Genomic DNA, 7,252 nt, shown 5'->3' on the forward strand with positions numbered 1-7,252 from the left:
AACCGACTGAGCCACTGAGGGGCCCCTATAAAATGAAAACTTGAATAAGAAATTAAGTGTTTCAGGGCGCCTGGGTAGCTCAGTCAGTTAAGCATCTGACTTTGGCTCAGGTCATGATCTCTCAGTTCATGAGTTCCAGCCCTGCACTGGACTCTGTATTGGTGGTGTAGAGAGAGCCTGCTTAGGATTCTGTCTCTGTCTCTGTCTCTGTCTCTCTCTGCCCCTTCCCCCACTTGAGCACATCCTCTCTTTCTCAAAATAAATAAACTTAAAAAAAAAAGAAATTAAGCATTGCCTGGGTGGCTTAGTCAATTAAGGGCAACTTCCACTCAGGTCATGGTCTCGTGGTTAGTGAGTTTGAGCCTCACGTTGGGCTCTGTGCTGACATCTCAGAACCTGGAGCCTGCTTTGGATTCTCTGTCTCCCTCTCTCTCTGCCCATCCCCTGTTCACACTCTGTCTCTGTCTCTCTTTCTCAAAAATAAACATTAAAAAAAAAATTAAAAAAAAAAAGAAATCAACCGTTTCAAGCTCATGAGTTGTCTTTTCATAGATTCTTTTCTTGCTCTGAATGCATACAGGCTCACTAGTTAGCCTGTTGATCAAGAAAAGATGAGCTTTAGGGTTGCCCTGGTGGTTCAGTTGGTTAAGTAGCTGACTTTGGCTCAGGTCATGATCTTGCAGTTTGTGGGTTCGAGCCCCACTCTGCTGTCAGAGCAGAACCAGCTTCAGATCCTCTGTCCCCCTCCCCCATTTGAGCATGCACTCTCTCTCTCAAAAATAAATAAAATTTATTTAAAAAAATTTTTAATGTTTATTTTTGAGGCAGAGAGAAACAGAGCATAAGCAGAGGAGGGGCAGAGGAGAGGGAGACACTGAATCTGAAACAAGCTCTAGGGTCCAAGCTGTCAGCACAGAGCCCAACTTGAACCACGGCTTGAAGTCATGAACCATGAGATCATGACCTGAGCCTAAGTTGGATGCTTAACTGACTGAGCCACCCAGGCACTCCAAAATAAATAAACATTAAAAAAAGATCAGCTGTAAGAAAATAGGAACTTAATTCTGAGTTAACTTTTATGACCAAGATTCCTTACATGCAAAAATTTACAATTTAGCTCCAAGTGTCAGAGGACAAATTTTGTAATATTTTAGTCAATAAGTACAATTGATAAGTATAGTTGTAGTAGCTATGTTCTATAAAGTTACTATAAACACTGAATTACCAAATATTGAGCCACACAGCTCCTAATGAAGAAGTATGAGTAGCTTCCTGCAAGTCGCTGCGTCACATCTGTATCAACCTATCAATATACAACCTTCTTTTATGTGTTTGTCTGCTTCAAGACACCTTAATAAATCACTGATATTGAAATCAAGGCCAACAGCACTACAACTCACGTCTAAATGAAGCTTATTTAATTTTCTCACCTATGAAATAATATGCTTCTGGTATAAAAATTCAACTATTACTGGGTTTAAGTCATTCCTGGGTTTAGTGGGGGAAAAAAAAGTTTGGTTGGTTAGAGCTAGTATTTCAGCTATAAATAGAGCACAAAGTTATCCTCACAGAAACGTTAAAGCCAGATTAGTAATTTTGAACAAATTGTGTATACTATGTACAAAGTACACTTTTACACACAACAAATAATGTTAACTTTTAAATGCATCAGCTTCACAGACACCTGTCTCTTCATTAACATTTTGATTTTCAAAAGCCCAGAAGAAAAATTATATTAACACCAAGAACTTATTTAGCCAGGCCATTTTAGAAAATGACAGCACAATTGGGGCGTTTGGGTGTCCGACTTCGGCTCAGGTCATGATCTCACAGCTTGTGGGTTCGAGCCCCGCGTCGGGTTCTGTGCTCAGAGCCTGGAGCCTGATTCAGATTCTGTGTCGCCCTTTCTCTCTGCCCCTCCCCTGCTCACACTCTGTGCCCCTCTCTCTCTCAAAAATAAATAAACATTAAAAAAAAAAAAAAGAAAATTAGAGCACAATAAAGAAAGAAATGAGACAGTTAAAATTTTCTCCTATTCACAAAATGAAAAAGTTGGACAAGATGACTTTTGAAAGTCCATTATACTGCTCTACAACTACATAGTCTAAGGTTCTCACTAAGACCATTAGGGACCAGACCATAAAGGCACACTCTGCAATATCTTTGGTGACTGATTCAGGGTTTCATCATGCCCAGGTATTACAGACTTCAGTGTCTGAAGAAAAAAAAGGTTCAATTTATAGCCCTGATAGATAAGCTTGGATAAAAGGACTTCAATTACAACCTCAGCTAGAGAAAAGAATGAGATTATACCTGACCCTTGAACAACATGGGTTTGAACTGCGTGAGTCCACTTATACATGGATTTTTTTTCAATAAATACAGTACAGTATTATAAATGTACTTTCTCTTCCTTCTAAATTTTTAAATAGTATTTTCTCTAGCCTACTTTATCATAAAAATACAGTTTATATCATATAACATAGAAAATATGTATTAATCAACTGTTTATGTTATTAAGGCTTCTGGTCAACAGTCAGCTATTAGAAGTCAGGTTCTGGGGGAATCCAAGGTTACATGCAGATTTTTGACTGTGTGCACGGGAAGGTGTCAGTGCCCCAACTCTCAAACTGTTCAAGGGTCAACTGTATATGACCAAAAAAGGCAAAGGAAATAAGGAAATATGAAAAGGTGAGAAAACAAGAAACAAGGAAAGGTTAAAAATGAGACATTAGAATATATGATATAAAGTAGAAAAACAAAATTATTTTAAACTTGTGTTTTATCGTTTCTTAGGACTGCTGCAATCAAGTACTGTGGGTGGCTTAAAACAACAGAACTTTACTGGCTCATAGTTCTAGAAGTAAGAAGTCATAAGTAAGAAGTGTCTGACTTTTCGGCTCAGGTCATGATCTCATGGTTTATGAGCTCGAGCCCCCGCATCAGTCTCTGCTGTCAGCACAGAGCCTGCTTCGTATCCTCTGTCTCCTCTCTCTGCTCCTCCCCTGCTTGTACTCGCTTGCTCTCTCTCAAAAATAAAAACATTAAAAAAGAAAGAAAGAAAGAAAGAAAGAAAGAAAGAAAGAAGGAAGACATCTGAAAGCAAGGTGTCTGCAGGGTTACTGCTCCCTCTGAAACCTGTGAGGGAGTTTCTTCCTCGTCTCTCTCTGTGTAGGTGGTTTGCTGGCAATTTTGTGTGGTTTGCCATACAGCTGCATCACTCCAATCTCTGTCTGTGTATCTGCCTCCCTTTCTCCCTTAAAGGAATGCTAGCTGTAGAGGATTTAGGCCCACCCTAATAACCTCCCCTTAACTTGACTACATCTGCAAAGACTCAATTTTCAACTAGGGCACATTTGTAAGTACCAGGGGTTAGGGCTTCAAAATATCTTTTGGTGAATACATTTTAACTTGAAACATATTATTTCCAAATATTTACATATTTGAAGTGTTCTCTCCACACATTATAACAAAAAAAGACAGAATGCTGTATTTGTTATAATCTTTCAAAATCATAAATCAATGATTTACAGATTAAATAAACATTACAGACAGCCTATAATGTCAAGAACCATTCTAGAAAATGTGCAATTTGGAAAAAGTTTAGAACTTAAGATATTTCAATTATTGTACCTTAAACACTAAAACTGAATTTTGTATTACAGTATATTGGTAAGTCCGTTTTAAAATAAATAACTCACCTGTTTCAAATACCCTATAAATACATACCTACTCTGTTACTGCTGCCCATAATTTTTAAATAAAATATTAATTTACAATCTTTATAAAAATATAAAAATAAAATGATTTGCAGATAACAAAATAAGGTCAATTCCTATGAATTCCAAGAGGCTCTGCATGAATGCCCTTATCTTTGTGGTCAAACTTCAAGACCATCCCAAAAGTCATCTCCCTAAGAAACACAGAGAAAGCCTCTCAAAGAACCCAGTCTTCTTGAATTTTCAGTTTTCTGTGGATGATTAAGCCTCTGAATTATGTCACTTACAGTAACAATGATGATCCTTTATTTCTAACAAATACATGTAGACTGTACAATAAATTCCTAGAAGTGGAATGTCTGAATTAATGGGTATGTATTATTAGAATTGCTGATAAACTGCATTGTCTATAGAAACAGAGAAGTATACATTAAACAAATGTATTTCTTAAATGTCTACTCTACTAGGCCTTATCACACTTCAGTGACTATAACATCCAATCAAATATCTAAGGTAATATGCTAATTCAATATAGTTGGAAAGCTATGGTAATTATATTACTAATGAGGCCAAGGTTAGGGACTCTATCCCAAATAGATGTTTGGTTTCAGAGCCACAAACTACCTCCTAAAATAATAGGTCAGCACTGTGATTAAAAGCACAACAAAATTACTGATGAAATATTTGTGCCACAGGGAATGGGAGGCTATCCTTCTTTGTCTAGACATAAAACAACTTTGTACATCTTTTAAATTTACTACTTTAGGAAATGATAATAGTTTGGAGAATTTGAAAAGAGGAAAATGTTTCATCACAGGAAGGGAATTTTACAGAACCATCCCTCTTACATGCACAAAACCTTTGGTCAACTAATTTTCTTTAATAAATGTTAAAGGTAGATCATTTAAACAGCACAGCACTGCTTTCAGGGTGAAAACTGAGACCTAAGGAAAAAAAAAACATTAAGAAAGTACCATCTACAAGGGCTGCATATTCAATTTAAAGACCTCAGCAAATTTCCTTAATAGCCACTAAAGCATAAATTTATAGGAAGAGTAATAAAGGAAAATGCTTGAGAATCACTATCTCTCAGAAACACACAGGGTACACAATATTAAAATATATGCAGGGAAACACCAGTTACCCTTTCAGTCCAGGTAAGCACATCCAATTTCTTTAGCTCAGATGCAACAAGTTTTATCACAAATTCTTTCATAGATACTGTATGTATATTCAGGCATGCATACATGTATACACAATATAGAGACCATATATAAAACAAATGGTTTAAAAAACTCTATATACCTTGTACTGCATTTTTTAAAAAGCTACTCTCAGTACACTTATGATGAGCACTAGTAATATACAGAATAGTTGAATCACTATATTGTATACCTGAAACCAATGTAACACTGTATGTTAACTATACTGGAATTCAAATAAAAAACAATAAAAAATGAAATAAAATTAAGAAGTTCTGGAAGTCATCCTGTTCCCTATCGGTATATACCGAGCGACTTCATTCTTTTTAATGGCTGGCTGCATTCCATTCCTCTAGATGGATGGATCATAATTTTTTTTTAAGTTTATTTATTTATTTTTTGAACGAGAGAGAGAGAGAGAGAGAGAGAGAGAGAGAGAGAGAGAGAGTCAGAGAGGGAAGGGCAGAGAGAGAGGGAGAATCCCAAGCAGGCTGTGCGCTATCAGCAAAGAGCCTGACATGGGGCTCAAACTCATGAACCATGAGATCATGACCTGAGCCAAAGTCAAGAGCCAACTGATTAACCAGGCACTCCTCATAATTTATTTAATAGATATTTAGGCTGCTCCCAATCTCTTGCTATTATAAACACAAGAAGAAGCCCCCACATAAGTCATTTCCTACAAACCCATGTATGCTGTAGAACAAATTCCTAGGGGAAAAAAATGAGTTGAGTATATAACTAGAACTGTTCTCCATAAAAGCTGTATCTCTATATCTTATTCCATCAATGAATGAGTGGCCGTTTCCCACACCTTTTTCAAAAAGATGCTATCAAGAGGTGCCTGGGTGGCTCAGTCAGTTAAGCATCTGACTCTTGATTTCAGCTCAGGACATGATCTCAAGGTTCGTGAATTTGAGCCCTACATTGGGCTCTGTGCTGAAAGTATGCAGCCTGTTGTAGATTCTGTCTCTCCCCCACTCGCTTGTGTGCCCACACATGTTCTCTTTCTGTCAAAAATAAATAAATGTTAAAAAAAATTTACACAGAAAGCTAAGCCACAGTTAGGACTCAAACATGGTAAGAAATCTATTCAAATTCTCAAATAATAGCTTTTCTTATACTCCAATTAACAATTAACCTTAGCAGCTCAGCATACCTAACTAAAGACTGGGGGCGGGGGGGGGCGCCACTTAGTCAGTGGAGCATAGAACTCTTGATCTCGGGGTTGTGGGTTTGAGCCCCACACTGGGTATAGAGATTACTTAAAAATAAAATCTTAAAACAAGAAAGATTTCGGTATCCTATAAAGAAAGGTATCTAGGTAAAGATAAGTGCAAAATATCATCTATTTAAGCATTTGTAAAATGTTTAGTATTGGGACTATTATTGAGTGAATCTAGTACTTGGCTTGAGTTCCTGTAACAAAAAAGTGATTATCAAGCTGCCTCTAAGAGGATCTATCTAACGGGGAATTGGCTCTTCCCAGAACTGGTGCTGAGATTTCATTGCTGCTTCCCTTTCAAAACCATGCTTGTAGGGGCTTCTGCGTGGCTTAGTTGGTTGAGCGCCTGACTCTTGATTTTGGCTCAGGTCGTGGTTTCATGGTTGTTCACTTCAGTTCTTGAGTTGGGAGCCCTGCATCTGGCTCCATGCTGTCAGCCTGCTTGGGATTCTCTCTCTCAAAATAAATGAACAGATTTTATAAAAAAAAAAAAAACAAACAAAACAGGTTTCTGATAATAGGCAAACTAAGCTCTCATTGATTATAATAATATCCAAGTACATTTTAATAAATTGTTTCACTTCTCAGATATATCCTCTATTTTGAAGAGACATTTTTATAATAGCATGTGTTAGGGACTGAATTGTATCCCCTCTAAAAAATTCATATGTTTAGGGGTGCCTGGGTGGTTTAGCCAGTTAAGCATCCGACTTTGGCTCAGGTCATGATTTCATGGTTTGTGAGTTTGAGCCCTATATTGGGCTCTGTGCTGACAGTTTGGAGCCTAGAGCCTGCTTTGGATTCTGTCTCCCTCTCTCCCTGCCCTCCCCTGCTTGTGTTCCGTCTCTCTCTCAAAAATAAATAAACATTTGGGGCACCTGGGTGGCTCAGTCGGGTAAGCATCCGACTTCAGCTCAGGTCATGATCTCACGGCTTGTGAGTTCAATCCCCACGTCAGGCTGTGTGCTGACAGCTAGGAGCCTGGAGCCTGTTTCGAATTCTGTGTCTCCCTCTCTCTCTGCCCCTGCCCTGCTCACACTCTGTCTCTGTCTCTTAAAAAGTGAATAAACATTTAAAAATATTTAATAAATAAATAAATAAATAAA

At 37.7% G+C, this 7,252-nt stretch overlaps 1 protein-coding gene across 7 annotated transcripts in view; it reads right to left on the reverse strand.

Moving 5' to 3' along the window:
• JMJD1C (jumonji domain containing 1C) overlaps positions 1 to 7,252 on the reverse strand; it is a 263,025-nt gene that overhangs the window by 117,106 nt on the left and 138,667 nt on the right. The gene's annotated exons all lie outside the window — the stretch shown is intronic.

The sequence above is a fragment of the Herpailurus yagouaroundi genome, unplaced genomic scaffold, assembly GCF_014898765.1.
Source record: "Herpailurus yagouaroundi ecotype Mexico unplaced genomic scaffold, PumYag 163, whole genome shotgun sequence".
NCBI classification, from domain to species: Eukaryota; Metazoa; Chordata; class Mammalia; order Carnivora; family Felidae; genus Herpailurus; species Herpailurus yagouaroundi.